Here is a 20,549-nt window from a genome sequence, read left to right on the forward strand (position 1 = left end):
ACATTCATCCAACTCGTGTCGCTCCATCCCTTCACTGCTCTCCTATATTCCGTTTTACTGCACCACACCACCACTCCTCTTCTGCAATACCTTGCACAGTGGATGTGACAGATCAGTTTGCTTTATTTGTGCCTATAGTAGGATGTTCTGGATTAAAACTTTACAGCTGAAGCCTCAGTGCTTCATGTGATTTTGGTCTATGTTTCCACTTGCCTTTAACTCCAGTTAATTTATCTTTTCCAGTTTAAGGATGCCTTCAGTGGTTTAACAGACTTTCGACAGACTGTCATTGTGGAAATTCAGTAAGTTTGCTAGTTCGTTTCTTGCACGGTGCATGCTTCCCACACACCTCATTTTAATCTGTTTCCCATGGAGTACTCAGTTCAAGAAAGGATATGGGATGAATTCAGTTCAGTACGCCTCCTGCTAAATGAGAGCATTCTTTTAGTATTTTTAAAGTTTTCTGGGATGCTGTCCACATTTTTACCCTACGGATTTCCAATATGTCTGTGAAGTGGGCTGGCTGAGACAGCTTCACGGTGGATCTCCCACTTTTAGCACCATGTAGGATATAGCACTGTGCTATAACTAGCAGTCGTTGTGGTATCTGATATGTCTTTGAAGTTGTAGCAGTTAACTCTGAGGTTCCTATGAACAGGTCCAACTTGGAGTCCCAGTTTAATTTAAGAAAAACCCTCATTACAGAAGCTCACTCCATCTCATTGTGCATTTGGTCTCTCCTGATGGCAGGCTGAGCAAAGATGTTACTGAACAGGCTGTGGAGACTGTAGCTGTGGGCATAGATCCTTTGCTGATCTAGGCGGACACTGTAAGATGTCCCTCTCTTCCCATCCCCGTCTGTTATAGGTTACTGTCCCCAGACCTCTGCCAGCTTCTCTGTGAGTGCTCCCTAACCCACATCAAGTAAAACCTGGCATGCTAGCACACGCAGCAGTGTAAACCCTTTCAGCAAACCCCGTGGATTAAGCAGTTAAGCAGACTGTTGTTCTAACAGAGTTGTGAGGGCAGTAACTTCGAGCAGAGCGGTTGTGACAAACACATGGGGCACAGTAACATATTAAGGCACTACAGCAATCTACCACTTAAAGGTATTTGTGTGCATACCCCAGCAGCAAGAAGTTCACCTCAAGAACAGCGTAGTCACTGCTGTTCTCCATCTCACTCCAGTGAGATTGCTGTCTGGCTGAACCCAACCCAGCTAGCATAAAACAAGCATCGATACCTCTACATTGCAAACAGACACTTCTGAGTTCATTGTGGTCATACCCTGAGTTATCCTCACCACGCTTCAGGATGGGTTCTCCATGTCATGCCTGGATGACACCAAAGGCTGATGTGAGCATGTAAAAGTTAGGGTCTAACAGATGAGGTCCTCCACACTGCAGCCAGCTTGAGGTTAGCCCAGTGAAAGAATATCAGTTATGTGCCAACAGCACACAAAGGAGTGATGTTGTTAGCATTAAATCCAACAGCCTTTGCTTACCTATTTACATCTGGATCTACTGGAAAGATGGCCATTAATGTATTCCTAAGCAAAACTTGAACTCATTTTCAGGTGTCTTAGCAACTACCTACATTGTGGGATGAAAGAAGCTAGGGGAGAGAGGGAGGTTTGGCAGAAATCTTCTCTTGTCTAACTTTCTATCCATATGATTATATGACACTTCAAAATGCTGCTCTTTGTACTTTTCAGACCTCTAAAAGAAAGCAGAGCTGCTCTTCCAATGAGTGTAACAGTGACAAACCTTTTTATAGAGAACTCATCTGTAAGCAATGAAACAGTTCGTTTTGCAATAAGTGATGCAATAGAACATTCATCCTATGTCTCTCAGTACAAAGGTATGTAATTCCTTACTGCGGAAGTAAATAATCAGTAGAAACAGAGGTTCCTATCTTCAAAGCTGGTTAGAACATCTCTGTGTGCAGCAAAGTCCATCAGAGTGTAAGACTTGTTGATTTTAAGGAACTCAGTGTTCTATCTTAAGTAATTTTAAAGACTCAACCATTCAGTGCGGGGCTTTTTTGTCTTATTAAGGCTTTCTACTTCCTGTGTAAATAAGAGAAGGAAAATACTCCCAAGCAAGCAATGGCATGTTGGTTTTAACCCACTGAGCGTTAAATGGCTGGAAAAATCAGGACAAAATAGATACAGACATATATTGTGCTTCTGAAAACAAGCCAGTATTTTGCTGGCAAAATAAGAATGAAAATCTCTTTAGACTTCTTCCATAATCAAACATTGTAATTGAAATGAGGCCTTACTGATTAACTACTAGGCTAAGTAATTAATTGGTCTAAACCAGTAAAGTGTTGCATTACTGAAAGTGTGATACTTGGAGAATGATTTTCTAAATAAAATATGCATTTTTAATATATTTTTTTAATATGCTCCTGTTTTGAAATCAGCTTTCACAAAAGGTGTAGCTAATAATTAAAGGAGTCCATTTCATGGCTTATAGCCATGTCTCTGAAGGTGACTGTATCCACCTCAGCCATGACATTTCCTGTGTGCTAGTCCTAAACATGAGGGGGAAATAGAAAAAAACCTGAGAGCTCACAAAGCACCAGTGCAATCACATCCCTCCACTGCATGCCTCCCACTGAGCTTTGTAAACCATTGCCACCACTGGGCCAAGGATCTAAAGAGCAATATGCTGGGCAAACAGCATTCTAATATTGCTCATGAAATGAGCTGCATGCTCATAAACATTTATATCCATGTAGAACTGTATGCGATCTGGGCCTCATAGTTCAGTTGTAGACAAAAATAAGGGAATAACCCTGGGGTTTTTCTATAGTTTATTAAGGTGAGTCAGAAAGTCAGTGTTCAGAATATGAACTTATGGGTAGAATTTCCCTCTTCATGGACTGGGGGACAGAAAAGTTTGGAGGCAGTTGTAGGAAGCTGAGAAACAGAAGGTCAGAAGATGGGATGGAAACAGGATGTTAACTGGTGAAGAGCAAGGGAAAAGAAAGGGCTGGACCAAATGCCTGCAGTATTGATGTCCCAAAAAACGACTTACAAGTTTTTTCAGAATTGCTAAATAATTGGTTTGCAATTTACTGAGCAAGTGCACTGCTTTCTATGAAATTATATTATTAGTACTCAGTTTGCTTCCTGACTGTTTCTCTTTTAAAGCTACAACCTATTGTGCTGCTTTTAATTGTGATGCCCGAACCACTGAGTGTGAAGAAAATGTGTTTCCAAAATGCATATGCAAAAGTGGCTTCTCAAAGACAGAATGGGATGATCGTTCTTGTTCAGGTAAAAACCTTACTACTTTATCTATCCCTGAAAGGCTGACCTGGTTATTCCCTTTTTGAAAAGGGCACTCTGCAAATATGCTGACCTCTAAAAATCAGGGAATGTGTCTTATTAAGAAAGCCATAGAAACACATTCTCACGTTTCACTTTAATAAACACAACCCTAATTCTATTCCAGTAGAATAAACTACTAAAGCCTGAGAAAATTATCACTGAAACCAGTGAGTGGGCATGTCTTTAAAAGCATTGTTAAACTCTTGGTAAGAATTGAAACCTAAATAGGTAAAGGATGGAACAAACTGAATCCTATATTCACAGCCTTCTCTGCTAGGACATATTTTGGGAATAAAATCTGCATGCTACTTGGAGGCAGCTATGGGGATGCTGACAGAACTGGAAGTCTCATGATGCACTACAATGATCTGTTAAAGCTCTGTCATTTGTCCTTAGTTCTAGGATTGCATTACCTGTGTTTAGACAGGTTTTTGTGGAAAGAACAATTTATGTGATTTTTAGGAACCGTTAGTTGTTGGGGGTTTATGTGCTTGTTGGTTTTCAATCTTATAATGAGTACTCTGTTTATATTTTTAGCTATCCTCCACAGCCCTGAGATGTACCTTATTTTCTTCTTATGAAAACTCAAATTTTCATACTACAGAAAAAAAGTCTTAGAGATGAGATTTTAAGAAAAACAGCAGATATTGCAAACACTCATGATAAAATCATGAAAGCCGGCTACAATGAAGGCCAGTGAGATGTGATCCAGTGTAGGCCTTCGTGGCCCCTAACCTGTCTAAATCTGATCAAGTTTTAGATCAGTTGCAATACAAATCATCTGCTGGGAGATCAAACTGCAGGTCATTGCTTGCCTATGCAAGATGCAGCCTAGCCAGATTTCCATTCTGATGAAGCAGGATAGTTTAAACAAAGACTGTTTACTTTTAATTTTGTGCTTTTGTATCTCAGTTTCTGTTCTACGTAGGCATAGTGCTAAAAAAGCCACAAAATTGTGTGTGTTTACAGTGCAATAAAAAAATAAGAAGGGGTGGAATTTTCTCCAGTGTTGATTTTTTTGGGGCCATCTTCAATTCACTCTGTATTTTTCCCTCTGAAAATGCAGCTTGCCATAAAGACTGTTCTGCAGAAGAAAACAAGTACTGTGCAATAGAAGAAGGGGCTCCAGCATGCAAATGCATGCCTAACTTTCAAAAGAAGAATGAGAAATGTGTATTGTGAGTACTCAGCTTTTTCTTGTGTTTCTGTGTTCTAGGGAAAGATAGGGGAGAAGTACATCCAACACGGGGTCACCCTCAATCTAGAAGAACAGCCTGCAGCTTTGTGAATCAGAGAGGTGCCTAAGGCGGTTAGCAGGTGGACAAATTCCCATGGTGTCACAAGTTATGACATTTTAACTGCTTGGCATTAGCTGTTGGTGTGCACTCATAATACCTCAGAGGAAAGTCAAGGAGATCCAACATCATCTGTGAGTCAGTGAAGAAGATAAACTACTTCACACGTATTTTGTGGGTTGCCCACAAAAACGTAAACTATTCCATGGGAACTGGTATGCTGAAGCATTTAGTAAGCAACAGGCATTAGAGCAAGACTTGCCTCAAATCCCTGGAAAGTTTCCACCGATATCAGTGGGGACTCTGTTTCCTGATAACTTTCAGATCTGTGTTACTTTGTCTTGGTTTTCCATCTGCGGGTATTTCTGTCAGCTCAGAATCAGAACAAAGCAGTGCTGTTTACTGGTGAAGCTGAGTAGGTGACAGGTTGTGCTCTGCTCCCATGGATAAGCAGAGGGACTTTACTCCTCATATCCATTAATTCAGCTTTTTTTGTAGTTAATGCTGCTACACACTGAACACTTCTTACTGTAAAGTCAATATATTTTAAATATAAGAAACCAGTATGGGAGAAAGATAAAGAGCTGCCAGTCATTATAGATCTTATATTGAAGCTTTTGATAAAGACAGTGTGTAGCAATTCCAAGCAGCTCAGAGGTGTAGGGCTTATTTCTTTGGAGAAATTAGGCCCTTTTAACATCTTTCAGGCTGAGAATCTGAAACTTTGAATGCCCGGCTCACCAATCATCTGAAAATCTCAGACTGTTTTACTCTAACAATGAAACTAAACAATTCAATATTAAGAGACCATTAAAGAGGAAAGCTGTAATGAATGCACCTTGCAGAGAAATTGCTGATAAAAGGTGAAAATACACTATTGTTTTGTGACCACCTGCTTAATGACGTTATCTTTCTTTTCTTTCTTTCCCCTTTTTTCTCTCATGTAGTTGTCCAGTGGGCTACTCTGGAGAGGACTGCAAGAACAGTAAGTGCAAGAACTTCTGATTTTTAATTACAGCATGGAAAAATACCCAGTAATGTTTAATCTGGCTGAGATAACAAAAATAACAAGTAGTAGCCTTTAGGGGTGCCACCATCCTGTATTGATAGGAGAAAAATGTTAGAAAAAAATGAGAGAAATTCCACTGTTGCCCGGAAGGAAAAATCCTTCTTGAAACTCGTGTTCTGACAGACAGTAGCATTTCTCCTCTAATGATCTCTGCATTAAGCCCGGTAGTTTTTAGTCAAACACAGGTTATTTGATAGAAAAGCATTTAGTCCTCATCTAAAGTCATGCAATGTTGAGCTCAGCACCACTAATGGATTAGTTTATCCTGTAATTAATCACTCCCTCTATTAAAACATCAGTAGATTACTCTCATTTGAAATGTTTCTGCTTTAATATCCAACCACTGGTTCTTGTTTGTGCTTTACCTCACAAGCAAGCACTGCAGAGTATCTCATATTCTATATTGGTGAAGAGATGATGGCCCCAACTTTGTTATCCCATAATTGTAATCATCTGGACAAGCTAACCAGACTGGCCTTCCAAAGCTTTTTCCTTTTTCTGAGCCAGTTTTGCAGCTGTTCGCTGTACCTTCTCCAGTTTCCACCATCGTATAGATGCCTTCTAGTTCTTGCACGTGCCTAAACTCAGAACATCTAATACAGTCAAAGGCAGGTTGAAAAATGAACAGTTATGGTTCTTCACTTCTCAGAACTGCTTTGACTTTATTTGAGCAAAAGGTATATCCTCATGTGGCCCTTTGGAGTCTCACAGTGCTGCATTCTTAAACTTATATGTGTTTAACACACCTGTGTCTGCTGCTATGAGATCTTCATGGGTTTTCTTCTGGTTTTGCCTAAAAGTTTTGGAGATTGCCAGGAAGGGTATTTTTCATCACATGGAACATATTTTTCTAGAGGAAGTTTTGGGAATTTTAACGCCTTTTTCATAAAGCAAATGAAAATGCTAAATTGGCACAAAATCAACACATTGTGAATTTAAACATGAATTCGGGACCTGCTAATAATAAACACCATTAATGGCCTCATCATCTCCGTATGGCACTTGGGGGGTACTGATGTAAAAAGTTTGCTGAGCGATAGCCAAGGATACTTTACACATGTGTTCGGCATAATGGTCTTTTGAGAAATCATATTCCCTGTTATCTCACTGTAAGCTTCTATGATTAAATGTGCTGGATTGTTCTGCTGGTAATGGCACAGTGGGTGATATCTTGTTGTGTATCTCCAGTATAGGCATTCAGTATACTAAATGACAGACTCATAAATCCAGACTGGGATCTTCAAGTAGGTACACCAGTAAGGCTGGGTAGCTCAAGAGACTGTCTTACTCTTCCACCCTTATCTTGAAATTATGCCCTGCAGGACACAGTTCTTTTTTTTTTTTTTTTTTCTTTACCATGGCTATGCAGAGCTAAGACTATGTTTTAGTAGCAATTCCATTCACAGCTGACGGAAGATACACAGAATCCAGGTCTTCCTCCCTTAGTCATGCTGGTTCTGCAGCAAGATCAGTGAAAATGAATTTTCCTTGCCAAACATTTATTCAGATATGGGATATCTGTTCAGTGTTCATAGTGCCACATAATAGACATCTCAACTCAGTGCCTTATGTGCCTAGAGCATGGGAAGAGCCTATTTGACACGTAACTACATATTTTAGCAGCAATACTAGTTTAAGGAACCCTTATGCCCTCCCAGTTGTTTCTGTCCCTCAGCTATACTGGAACAACTGTGTGTGAAGACATTCAATGCATGGGATTAGGAACCTGAGCTGGGATCAAAATAGCCGTCCAGAAGAGATGGTCTTTAATGCAGATCAGTTCCTTCATTTACATCTTTCTGTGTTCACAGACAGTTGTACTGAGACAGCACCAGGAGCCTGGGAATGAATAACATCTATCTATCTATCTATCTATCTATCTTTCTTTCTTTCTTTCTTTCTTTCTTTCTTTTTCTTTTTCTTTCTTTGTTTCCCTTCCTTCCTTCCTTCCTTCCTTCCTTCCTTCCTTCCTTCCTTCCTTCCTTCCTTCCTTCCTTCCTTTCCTTTCTTCCTTTCCTTCTTTCTTCCTTTCCTTCTTTCTTCCTTTCCTTCTTTCTTCCTTTCCTTCTTTCTTCCTTTCTTTCTTCCTTTCTTTCTTCCTTTCTTCCTTTCTTTCCTTCCTTTCTTTCCTTCCTTTCTTTCCTTCCTTTCTTTCCTTCCTTTCTTTCCTTCCTTCCTTTCTTCCTTCCTTTCTTTCTTTCTTTCTTTCTTTCTTTCTAATAAGAGACAGGACTTGGCTTGCAATATTTACCATGAGTTTTCAATTGCTGTTTCTTGTTTGTTTGGCTTTTTTTTCCAGATAGTGAACTCATCCTTATAATTGTGGGTACAGTGTTTGGAGCGATTATCCTGAGTTTAGTGATAGCAATCTCTGTTGTTTCAGTAAGGTAAGATTATTTCTGACAATTGAATAGAAGCTGCATTGTTGCATGTTCTTAGAGAACTAAGCAGAAATTGAGAGAGAGGCAGGGCTGTGAATGTGGCTGCATGCCTAGTTGGGCAGACAGGTTCATTTAAGTCATGTAGCCATTAAAATTTGGTTTTGCCTGTGTGCTCTCCCCAGAAGTATTTATCCTCTTGCTACAAATCTGAACATGAAAGCTTTAGCCAAGTCTGTCAAAATACACACCTGACCCATTAAGCCTAATCCTGCCCTAGCTAGTACTGATATGGCATCTGGATGAGACTGAAGGAGGATGCTGGTATCAGAAGACTGTGGCTCAGATTCAGACCCTCTGCAGCTTTCCCTGCTAGCACTTCAGCTCAAGGCCTGACATGCCCATTTCAGCTCAATACAGGTGGCATTTCCAGCCAAGCATCTCTTTAAAGCTTGCTATTCCTGGTGCACTGGCAAATTCCCAATTGCAGTTGCACCTCCTTGCTTCTCTCCACGCAATAAATAGACAAACACTCAAGCAGCTACTCTGCCTTTTCTCTCAGCGCTGCCCAGGTAAAGACGCCTACAAGACCATCCATAGCAGGCATAGGTCACCAGCAGGTGCACAAGCTGGTGCCATGTTTGAGCACGATGTATGGACTTGTGATCACAGGCAATTCAAATAGATCGTTTGAGTGGCCAGCTTTGGCTGCAGGCACAAGGGCAACTTCTCTTAACTGGGCCTAATGAATGCCTCATTTCTGCCTCTGAATAGTCAATTAGAGCTAGTGGTGGTCAAGGAAACTCCTTCACTCTAGGAACTAGTTGAAAGAGGCCAAAGTCCCCCTCTGTCTCTCCTAGCAGCTTAGGCCCATCTATGATAAGATATGCCAAACTTTGCACTGTCATTGATAACAAGGGTTTTGCAATAGGTATACTAGAAAAATCTGTTGCATGTTTCAGAACAGGACTGAGCATTCAAAATAAGGTGGGAATGGACAACTCAGTAAGTTGGTCTTAATAAGTAAGACACACTAAAAGGTCTTTTAAAACCTTCTTTGTTCTTTCATTTCCTCTGAAGAACCAAACACAAACAAGATCCGGAGAAGAGGAGCCTGATAAAGACAGGATATTCCAACCCAAATACCTCTGATAATAGACAGACCACGATGTTCCCCAGAGTCCAGACCACTTCTGGCCATGCGAATCCAGGATATCAGCCAAACAACCCATATGAGATGCGTTCCTCAAATAAAGGTCGTTTTCCGGAGAGGGATTATGATGATTTGGTAAGTGTTTCAGACAGGCCTATAGGAATTGTGTTCCTGAACTGTAGCATTGTGGGCTACAGGCATTGTTGGAACCTAAACTCCACTCTGTCCATCCTCCCTTGATCTAGAAGGCCAAAATGGTATAAAGGCAACTAAACAACTGTACCTGCAGCTGAAAAAATTTCCATAATACAGAGATCAGCACTTGTCTTATGAAGACCTTTCTAAAGCCCCAGTAGTCACCCTTGAGTCACCGGAGTGATATGTGAAACCCAAGAGTCAAAGCAAAAGTTGGGCTGCCCAGTGGTCTGCTGTGTTGTAGGACATTTGTCTGCATTGACCGAACACGTCCTTCAGCACAGGCACGCATACAAGCAACACAGGCTGTTACAACCTGTGCTTCTTTTAAGCCAGCTGTAGGGTCAATAGGTGCTGCAGTGGCACTTCCCAGTTGCAGCCGCATGTAAGATTCACAGTCAGCTGAAGCTGGCACAGCTGCCCAGAGGGTTGGTGTCCTCCCACCCGCTCTGCCATGCCTAGTTCACAGCAAGAGCCTCTGCAGTTGCTGCAGCATTACAAAGAGATAAAGTGTAAATTGCCATGAAAAATCTAGCACAGCTTTTGCACTGATACAGCCCACAGGAGCCTGTTCAGCAGAAGCATGTCATTGGCTAGAAGGTATGTTCTGAAAAAACTGCCTGTTTTATTCCTGAACTCTGCAAGGGAGCTGCAGAAGGAGCAGGGGCTTGAGAAGTGCTACTCTGTGATAGGATTGATTTGCTGGGTTCAGCATGCATCCAGTAAGTGGGAAGCACATTGTCCATTCAAAACTCATTTAAATGACATTTTAGCTCCACCTCTGTGGTGCAAGAAAGTACCCCTGTTTAGTGAAGAAAATCTGTTTAACTGTAATACACTTACGTGTTTGGCAGAATTGAGGCCTAAACTGTGATAGAAGCCACACAGAAACCTGATGTTTAAAAAAACAAAAAAACCCCTGCTTTTAAAAAGCTGCCAATTAAGAGAAGAAAAACATCTATTTAGTTGATTGATCAGATTCACATGGATTTTGGCATTTCTCACTTTCCAAAGATGTCAACTTTTCACTGATTAAAATTTGCCTGTAAAATACATTTGGTTTTCTTTGAGGGCTAGTGTGTCACATACAGGGAGGGCTACCATGGGCTGAGCTATTCTGATAAAGGAGCTTTCTGACCCAGAGCTACTCTTTATTTCTTTTCTTGTCCAAATTCTCTGTAGTACGAAATATCACGGGAGCCTGAGGGCTTTAGGATGCAGAGCAGATACTAAGCGACCAAAGTGATAGAAGGATGGACGACCACTGCAACAATGGGTCAGACCGAAGAGCTTTACATCTTCTCACCAATGCAGTTACTTCAGCAGAAGAGACAACAAAGTTCATAACCCCAGTTTCTCTGAAGATTTTCTAAAGGAAGACCCCTGCTTGAAAAAGATCATGGACAACTCTCTGAAATAAGGGAAAAATGAAGCAGAAGGTAGGGAGAAGAAGAGAACTTTTAAAAGAACTAACAGGCTCCAATAAACATTAGACTTCTTTCAGGAGGGCAGTACATTGACAAGAGAGTGAGTGTAGACAGGGTACCAGGATTTTAACCCTGCTCTTTTTCAGTTCTTCTGGAAGATGGTCCAGGCAATATGTGTGATGCTGAAAAATGTCAGCACCCAGAGCTTTGCCTGTATTTGTGCTCACTCCATTTCAGCTACAGGCAGCCTGCATGGCTTTGGGCAGATCGAAGTGAGATCAAAGCTTTTCTTCATGAGAACCTAACCTGTTATGCTTTACTGTATCAGATACCATCTTTTTCCCCTCCTCAACCCCCCAATATTTCCTATCTGAAAGCATTCAGTTCAGATCTCTGCTGACACGTGTTGTGTGAGACAATGGTACTTGTCTGACTTTTTATGCAGCCATCCTTCCCAATACAATCACAAGAAACAATATCTTCAAACAAACACTATTGTTCTCCATCTTGCACAACTACGTTGATTTTACATTCTCAGCTCCTGTGAAAAGTGTTAGCATTTTCTTTTCTGTTGCACTCTTCACATTTTGATTGAATCATCTTAAGACTTTTTGGTTTTCATTTCTTACATACACTCAATAAATCTGTCTGTAAAAGAATACACATTTTAAGGTATTTTACTGAGTGTGCATTATCTATTGACTATCATTAACATTTCCTTATGTATGTAAAATATATATATGCACAAATATGTACATATATTTATAGGTTAAGTTCCTTTAAAGCATCATTTAATTCCATGTTATATTTTGTGTTTTGGTTTTTATATATGTAGATTAATTTTTCCTATTAAACATTATTGTTTCTCAGTACCAAGGCTTTCTTATGTTGCTGCCCAGTGGTGTGAGTGGTTTTTTTTTGAACTCCAGAGATTATTTTATGTTAAAATTTGTGCAGTGTTTAGATGCAAGTGTGCACAGACTGGTTGCATCAGCACCCAGCTTTTACTCAGAGGTTCCGATCAGAAATATTATTAAATTTTCATGAAGCTAAAATGTTTATTGTTGTAGGGCTGGCACCAATTTTCTGTGATTGCTTTCAATGGGAATTGTGTAGTTAGTGCAGCTGGGTCTCCTTTGAAAATGCCAGACAAGCTTCTTTCTGTGATGGCACCTTTGTGTGTATCAGTCTGTTAATATCACACAGCTAAAAAAAGTGTCTTCCAACTTAAATGATAAATTTAGGGGCAGTGGTAGAGAATGCTGTATGCGGCTGTAGAGGTTACCAGGATGTGCATGCAGACGGGTTGTTCCAGTGCTCTCTGTGATCAAAACCAGCTCCCACTTGCCAGTTATGCAGCTGAAAACTGGGAACTAAACAGTGCTGATCGTTCTCATGTGGCTTCTCTAGCAAAAGAAGATAGACCTTGCTTTCTCTGAGCTGCCTGCAGTGGGCAGTTCGGAGAAGCAGCCTGGTGAGAAAATGTGCAAGTTTCTCTCTGCTGTTTTCCCGGGTTTTCACTGTTAACTGGCAGAATTTCTTTCTTCCAGTTGACTCCTGTCCCCTTTGCTGTTGTCACCTGGCTGCACAGCACCTGCCGTTGGCAGGTTTCCTAGGAGGCCAGGCAACCTTTACTCCATGTGAACAGGGCTAACTGGATTTAGCTAGTCATGATACCTTATTCAAAGGATGGTAGAGATTTGGTCTGATTTTCTTGACTTTTCCCCTGAGAGTACTCACCCGTGAGGAGTGAAGCAAGGCCTGGTGCTACCCTTAGCACAAGAGGCAGAGAGACCCTGTCCTTCCTCCAACTCAGAAAGCCCTACAAGGGAGTCCAGCTCCCTTCCCCAACAGCTTCATTAAGGTATGGCCCCCCATGCCTGCTGCCCCCTTCTTTTTCTTTTTCTTTTGAGCCCTATGTGTCCCCACCATTCCCTGGGTGAAGATGCTCCCTGCTTCTAATCCCTCTGCTAAGGCCTTTCCTTTTCCCTTTTTTCCTGATTTTTCAGCAGCAGAAAAAGGTTCTGCTGCCAGCAGAACACTCCGGGGAGTTTGCATGGGGTGAGGCACTGAAAAATGGGTGGATACAGGCAGAACAAATGGCAAAAAGCCATGAAACTCAGTGTAGATTTCTACTTCGTTAAACTGGCTGCTTTTGCTTGGATACCCCCTCCTCCCCTTTTTGGTATGGCAGACTGAAACTTGGGATTACGTGGAGTTTAATAAAAAGATTTCTCTATATCAAGAGTAACAGCTCATGCATCATGGTCTTTCATTGAGGTAAATTGCCTGGTTCCATCAGCTTACTGCAGAGGATCCTTAAAATATGTGTAACAGGAAACTGCTACGGAGGGACATGAAAAGGCTTTTAAGCGTTATCTCTTATTCATTCTCAAAGCAATAGGGGTTGGAAATACAGCTGAAAGCTCAATGATAAACAAAACTTTAATGCAGTAAAACTTTATTGAGGGTGTGATATCTAGACTTTTGCTGTCATTGATAATAGAAGCAGCAAAAATAGTCAGGTGTTTGCGTCATTTAACTGCAGAGGAATTTTCATTGCTCTAGTTCAAAGCTAATTTCTGCAACTGCAACCAGTTCTGATTTAGCCTGTGCTGGGGAGGGGCTATCAGATACTACTGTAAGCCTAGTACTCTTTAGCGTTTCAAAGGCTGCTACAGCTATTTTATCTGGACTGGAATTCTGTACGAAAGGGCAAACTCTCAGATATTTTACTTCTGCTTGGCTACTAGCAATGTAGGATTCTGGTGGGAAATACGATCATGGAAAATAGCTCTTCATGGTGTTTTATGACTGTTGCTGCTTGGCTCATGCGTTGTTTCAGCTGCCCATCCTTTAAAATCCAGCTGGGCATGGAAGGGAGCTGTGTGCGACCCTCACCCATGGGTGTGAGAGAGGACATGCCTGCAGGCAGGGTGAGAGGCTTCAGAGTACTGCCACAACTCATTTCACGTCTTGGGATCTCCGGTCCATCTGCTCCCCTGAGATACAGGGTGTCCTGCTGGCACGTGACCCGCAGAGGACGTGGGAAGATGGTGCCACTCAAGTCTGCCACCTGCTTTTGTCCTGACCAAAAATTACACTAGAGAGATTGCTTGGCACATCTGCACAGGGTGTACTAAAAAATGCTAAATGTGTCGGGGACAGAGGTTTGTATGGTTATAACACATACTTGTATGGGGGTATTGGATTGCTTGAGTCATGTGCCATTCTTCATTTATCTGGATACACCCGAGCATATTCAAGCGATGTGGGGTGGTAAGGGAGGGGTATGGTGCCATCAATGGCAGTGGGGTAAGAGCCTGGGTCTGGGCAACTGTCTCAGAGGAGCTGTCACACGGTAACGTCATGGGACAGTGGGGTAAGGATGGGCTTAATCAGGCCTGACGGATCTTGTGCTGTTCAAACTGCTTATGCCTGAAACCAGCCTTGAAAACCAGACATAAAACCCTGCATCCAAACACTCCCCAGCAAAGCCCAGCATCCAAACTTGCATGTGAAAGGCGCACCTTTCAGGCCTGAAAGCAGGAAGCATTTTGCATTTTTCTGTTTACCTGCTGGTGAAAATCACTTATTGTTTCCTTTATGAGACTGTTTTTACACAGATCCTGTGTGTGATGTGCCAGGCTGGAGGCATAAACAGGTAAGAGTGAGCAATGAAGGTAAGACACCATTGCAGACCCAAGGGCTTGACTTTTCACTTCTTCTGAACTTCGAGTTTTACAGCTTGTTGTTTTCAAGGTGAATGATAGCATTCCTTCCAACAGAAGGAACAGGGGTAAGGGAAAAGGAGCCTCCCCGCTAGCGAGAAGTGCTCCCCTCCTTGCTAGGAACGGCTTCCCCAACAGAAACCCCTGGTATGGAGAGCTTGTAGGGAAACTCAGGCGAGGGCTGAGGGGATTCAGGCAGATGCCCTGGTGAACATCACTGTCCCTACCTGGTTTTGGGAAGACCACCTTGGCTTCATCCCAGGCTCAGAGGGTGACTCGACCCTGGCACAAGCCAGGGGCAGAGGATCCTGCTAGAAATTTGGGGTTCATTGCCCAGGGCCACAAATGACAGAAAGGCAAGTGAGGCAAGCCTAGCACTACTTCATTCATCTGCCACTCCTGTGAGAGGGGGACTGTCATTTGTAAAGTCTGGCAACTGCAAAGTCATGAATTGCTATTTTTTCCCAACCTTCACCCTTTTTTTTTAGCCCAGTAATATTCCCTGTTTCAAAGCCTTGTGTCCAGTGTTTGCAAATGGAGCAGCTTTGCTTATTAAGGGTTCCCTGGAGGATTAAATTGACTTCTCCCAGGTTTCGGGATGTGAGCTGAAGATACTAATTTTTGCAGCAACTAGTCAAAAAAATACCCAAACCCAACCCTAAAAGCCCAAAGTGGTCTAAGAACAGAGAAACTCATAAAACATGTCAGGTCACAATTAAATAGGAAATAAATAGGGTTAAAAATAAGAATTTGTAAATTGCCTTGCAAATGATGCACTAACTGCTGATAAAAGGCTCAAAGCCACAAAGGCAGCTAGGAAATCTGTGGGAATGCTGATGACAAGGGTATAAAATAGGCAGATGGGGATGATGAAGATGTAGCAGAGAAGCTCAGTGATTTCTTTGTGGCTGTTTTTACAGCTGAAGCTGTTGAGGAGCTTCCCACATCTGTCACACTCTGCAGTGGATCAGCCGGAGGAGCCAGAACAATCGGAAGTAAAAAGGTAACATGGAGTAAAGAGGTAGCAGGAGTAAAGGAAAGTAAGCAAAGTAATTAGGTTAACAGGAGGTATAAGGTCAAATAGACAAAGTGGGTTTTTATAAGTGACCAGGACCAGGCAGCGCTGATCCAGGGGACCCAAAGGAGCGGCGCAGCCCAGTGGTATGGGCAGCTGTGGTACCCAGCTGTGTTCCCAGGCACCGCCAGCCCATTGCATCCCATAGACTCACTGAGACGCGCTGAGCCATCATTGATGGATCTCCGAAGCCATTGACTTGGGGTGGCAGCCAAACACCCACCAGAATTTGGGGGTACGCAAAGCTAAAGAGGTCAGCGTAAAGCAGACAGAAAAAAAAAAATACTTTACAGGTGCAGGTGGTGAACTTGCTACCACAGGGGGTTGCGGATGCTGTGTCTGCAGGTTCAGAAAGAGACTAGGCAAATTCAAGGATGCAAATGCATGACAGAGATGCACCGTCTAACAACAGGATGAGAAAGTGGGGGTGCTAGAGGAAGGGGCTGTAAAAGGAGCCAGGCCCCCAAGATAGACCCTCCTGTTACAGCCCCTGCAGCAGAACCTGGGGCTGGATGGACAACCTGGGCCAGGGGGACATTTCTCACCTTCTGAATTCATTGATCGGCTTTATTCAATGGCAGCACGGGCTGAAAGGTGATGCCTGGGGTGTGCGTACCCAGAATGTCCTGTATGCCCTAATTATGCCCAGGTTGTTCATAGACCGTGGGGAGGCAGTGTAAGGTACTGTACACAGGGCTTTTTACTGTTTACTTAAAAACAGCCTCATAAAAGAAACAAGGGGAAATCTTTGCAAGCAGATAACTCAAAAAATGCAAAATGCTTCCTGCTTTAGAGTCCAAAAGGTGCTGTCTTTCACACGTAAGCTCCAAAGAGCAACCTCTAGAGGAGAGCAAAGTCTGTTCCTCTCCTCTCCACGAAAAGCAAACCAAGACCAACAGCTCCCACTCTCCCTCTCCTGGTGGAAGCAAAACAGCTTGTGAAGGAGCTGTGCCTCACCTGCTTCTCTCTGTCCCCAAACCCCAGGCAGTGTCCCCAAATCCCAGGCAGTGTCCCCCACAGCACCCACCAAGATAGGCAACATTGAGGGAAGTGGAGAGAAAATATCTGCCCAGCTCTTGTCCCAAACACGGCAGAGATTTCCCCAGGGGAGCTGGGGGACTTGCAGGGCCAGGTAAGGAGGAAAAGGGAAAATAGGGCACTGAGAGGAATAAGAAATTATACCCAAGACTGCAGAGAGGGCTGTGGAGGGTCTGAGATTGCTTTTGGTGGGCATCTGTGGCAACCAAGCATCTTCTTTGTTTTTTGTCTGATATAAAACATTAATACTTGTGGTAGCACCCTGAGGGACATTTGTCCCAGCTAGTTTCCCAGTTTGGTCATTGCTTTGGTGGTCCGTTTTCTAAAGTGACATGAACAGCTTCCCAGAGCAATGTCCGTCATGTCTCAGTGAGGTGGGGAGGGTGAGGAAAGCTCGCAGCCCTCCTGAGATGGTTCCCCTCGACCCTCGCCAGCGTCATTGCTGCCTGCCCCGTGCCCACTGACAGGAGCCTGGTTAAACATTAGGGAATCTCTGCCTCTCCTTTAGTCATGCATATCCAGGTGTAGCTGGGGAAAGAAAGTCTTTTGCATAAATGAGACTTTGGAAAAAAGGCTTTCTCTGAAGTCTTTTATCCATAGGGATCCTTTTATGGGGTAAATCAGCCAAAAACTTAAAAACATGTTTCGTATCTGGGACAGTCAATGAATTCAGGAGGTTATTATAGTGCTAAGGTACCTAATTCCCTCTCAAGTAGAGGAATGTTTAAATTGGTGGGAACCAGGGGTCAAGTCCAGGCAGGTATTTCGGTGTCTAACTTCTACCGACATTAATGGGAATAAGAGTCCCGGGGGAGGAATTGTGGACCTGGGCCTATATATCATTCCTATAAATGAAACAGGGCTTGTGTTGCACATGTGTAACAATGTGTTATTATTCTTTTCAAAGCAAGGTCTTTCCTTGTAGACTTTTCATCATTTCTCAACTGTTTTGTACTTCCAAGGTTGGTGTGAAGAGATTCTGTGGCAAGCTCATGCTGGGCAGAAACCATTTGCCAGAAAAATAAGCAAAAAACCAGAGTCCAATTATTTATTTCGGATAGTGATTAAATAGCCAAGTGTCAACTGAGATTTGAAAAAGCTGCACAGTGTATCGGGAGGCCCAAACGGTACAGATCTGTGTGAATTTCTTGGAAAGCTGTTTGTACCTCTGGAGCACTCTGCTCTCCTGGGCACTTGGGACCTGAGCTTTTACTCCAGTCAGTGGGAATTTTGCCAGAGATTCGAGTGAGGCCGAGCCTAGCTGGCTCTGCCTGCTAACATATTAAATCATGTTAAATGATGCTTCTCCCACATGCACATGTATGAAGAGAATCTCTTTGGGCTTTCCCTTCCACTTGGATTTTATAAGAAACCCTCTGCTAGATGCACGCAGTAAATGCTCCTGGCTTTTGTGGCTCTCCATTAGTCCTAATCAAAATGGGTCCAGTATATTTCAGGAAAGATGTGCAGGAAGAGAGAATATTTCTTAATACACCATGCAAGGCAGGAGGGATGGACCCTTCAGGCTATCAAACCCTCCTCCCACTCCCTCCCCTCTGCGACTTGGCAGAGTCCCTGGCCACAAGATGGAGCTGGCTCTTTGCAGTTGCAGGACAAACCACACGAAAGGCAAAACCTTTTAATGAGCACATTTTAATAGGCGCTAACCATTAACAGAGACCACAGACAGGTTTCGAGTGAGCTGCTAGTTTTTAACCCTCTCCTGTGTCACAGCCTTGTGCATCCCCATGCCTGTCCCTTTGAGACAAGCTCCTTAACTCCGGAGGTCAGAGTGGCTCATGGTTGGAGACATCCGTCACCCATTTCAGTTCAGCATGTCAGTGAGCCCCTCCTGAAAACAGCCACTCAGGCAGCCAAGTGCCCCCCAGCCTCCTCCGGGAGCTGTAGCAACACCAAAACTTGCCAGGTTTGGTCTGGCTCCATCACCACAGTTTGAAGGACTCATGTTTACGTACCTTAAAGGCACGAGGAAAGTCTCCCCCGTGTACCTCCCTTGCTTTCCAGCTCAGCAGCTTCAGGCATGGACTTGCACAGAGATTTATTCTGAACCCTGCCTTTTTTCATGCAGGAGAGGGACAAAACTTAACAAGACAACTTTAGGTGCAGTTCTCTGCTTCCCAGCATTATTGCAATGCTTCCCCTCAGCAGGTTGGGACCGGTAGCATTGCTCTTGAGTAGCTGAGAACACAGGTTGCTCCTCAGCTGGCAAAAAATACATATTTTTGTATCTATTTCTATAGCAGACAGCAGCAACATGAGCAGCATCTTTAGCTGGAGATTAACACATACTGTTTAAGAAAGGATGAAATTAATGATTGCCATTTTTTGGTATGTGATTATTGCCTATTACTGACAAGGATTTGGTGTGTATTGGAATTTTTTTGTAGCTTCCACGTAAAAAGCAGGAGACAAACTTTTTCCATGGTTGTGAAAACCCCAGCAGCCAGGCTTTGGGCTGGCTTGCAGGAGAAGGCAGCGTGGGGACAGCAAAGCTGCATGGTGCCCACGGCCGTGTCTCTCTTCTCATCACGGTGCAGCCAGGAGGACCCTGCCAACAGCGTGGTGAGGAACTGGAAAGTAAGAGAAAGTGTTTTCCTAATACAAGAACTGTTTGTAACATGGTGGAGGTCCCCAAGGTTCAAACGAGTTTGCCTTTTATTTCATATCCCAGATTCTACGTCCCAGCTTGACCCTAGCTCCCCCAAAACCTCCTTTTTATTAAAACCACAAATCAGCCCAGCTTGATCATCATCTAGGTACCAGTTTTGTCCATCTTCCTTTATATGGAGAGCTGCTTGGACCAAAGGACTGAGGGACGTTCAGGAGCTGCTGCGTGCTGGTGGTGCCCAAGGCCAGGCTGCATCTGGATTCTTCTTCCAGCCATCACTGGCTTCACTGAGACTTCTAGAAATGGGTAATCTTAGCTGTCTCAGCTGGTTTTTCTGGCACACTAGAGAGCTGTGCCTGAGATCCTACGGCTTCTGAACTGACTGCAGATATGGTGGTTGCATGAGTTATATCCAATAATGAGGTTATAATGAGTTATATCCAGTCAGAAGATGTCTTTTCCAGCTGGAGCTGGTAGTAAGTAGCAACCCTAAACTTATGCCACAGAGTCTAGAAATGGGAGAAAGTTGGACATATCCCGGGATTTTACTGCAGGATCAATGCAATAGTTTGTGAAACACTAATGCAGAGGTGGAGCGTCACCCTGAAACAGGCTGTGGCTGTGGGCTGGGGCCCTGGGACTGGCATTTTGCTCCGACTGGTGCAGAAAGAGGAGTCATTGTTGAAAATCTAGAACCTCTTCAGTGCCATGGCAGACATCTAGACGTGACTCAGATGCTTTTATCCACCCTTCCTGCCACGAGGAAGATATGACAATGAAAACCTATCTTTAAAACACCCAAAGTATCTCTGATAAAGCATTTTATCTGTTTTGTCTGATAATAAAAGAGCTGAAGAACTAACTTACAATTGCATTGCTTGCAAATGCCTGCCTAGGTCAGATACACTGGGTTTATGTCCTGCTTTGACCATTGCTTTAAAATGCAAGTGATAAGAAAGCAAGCACAAAGATCACGCCTTTCCAGCCCAGGGGTTTTCCTCTCTCTGTTCCAGCAGAACTGTGCAATGACACTCAAACCCCAAGTTCAAGTGCCTCTGTGACACCTAAAGGCTTGAAGGAACCTGAGGGATCTCACTCCCATGGAATAAGTGGTCCTCAAGAATGGCATTTTGTAGACAGGAGACATGATGGTCAAGAGAGAAAAGACATGGGCAGAGGTGACAGCTGTTCCTGGAGAACAAGAGTGACTTTGTTGCAG

The sequence above is a fragment of the Gavia stellata genome, chromosome 8, assembly GCF_030936135.1.
Source record: "Gavia stellata isolate bGavSte3 chromosome 8, bGavSte3.hap2, whole genome shotgun sequence".
NCBI classification, from domain to species: Eukaryota; Metazoa; Chordata; class Aves; order Gaviiformes; family Gaviidae; genus Gavia; species Gavia stellata.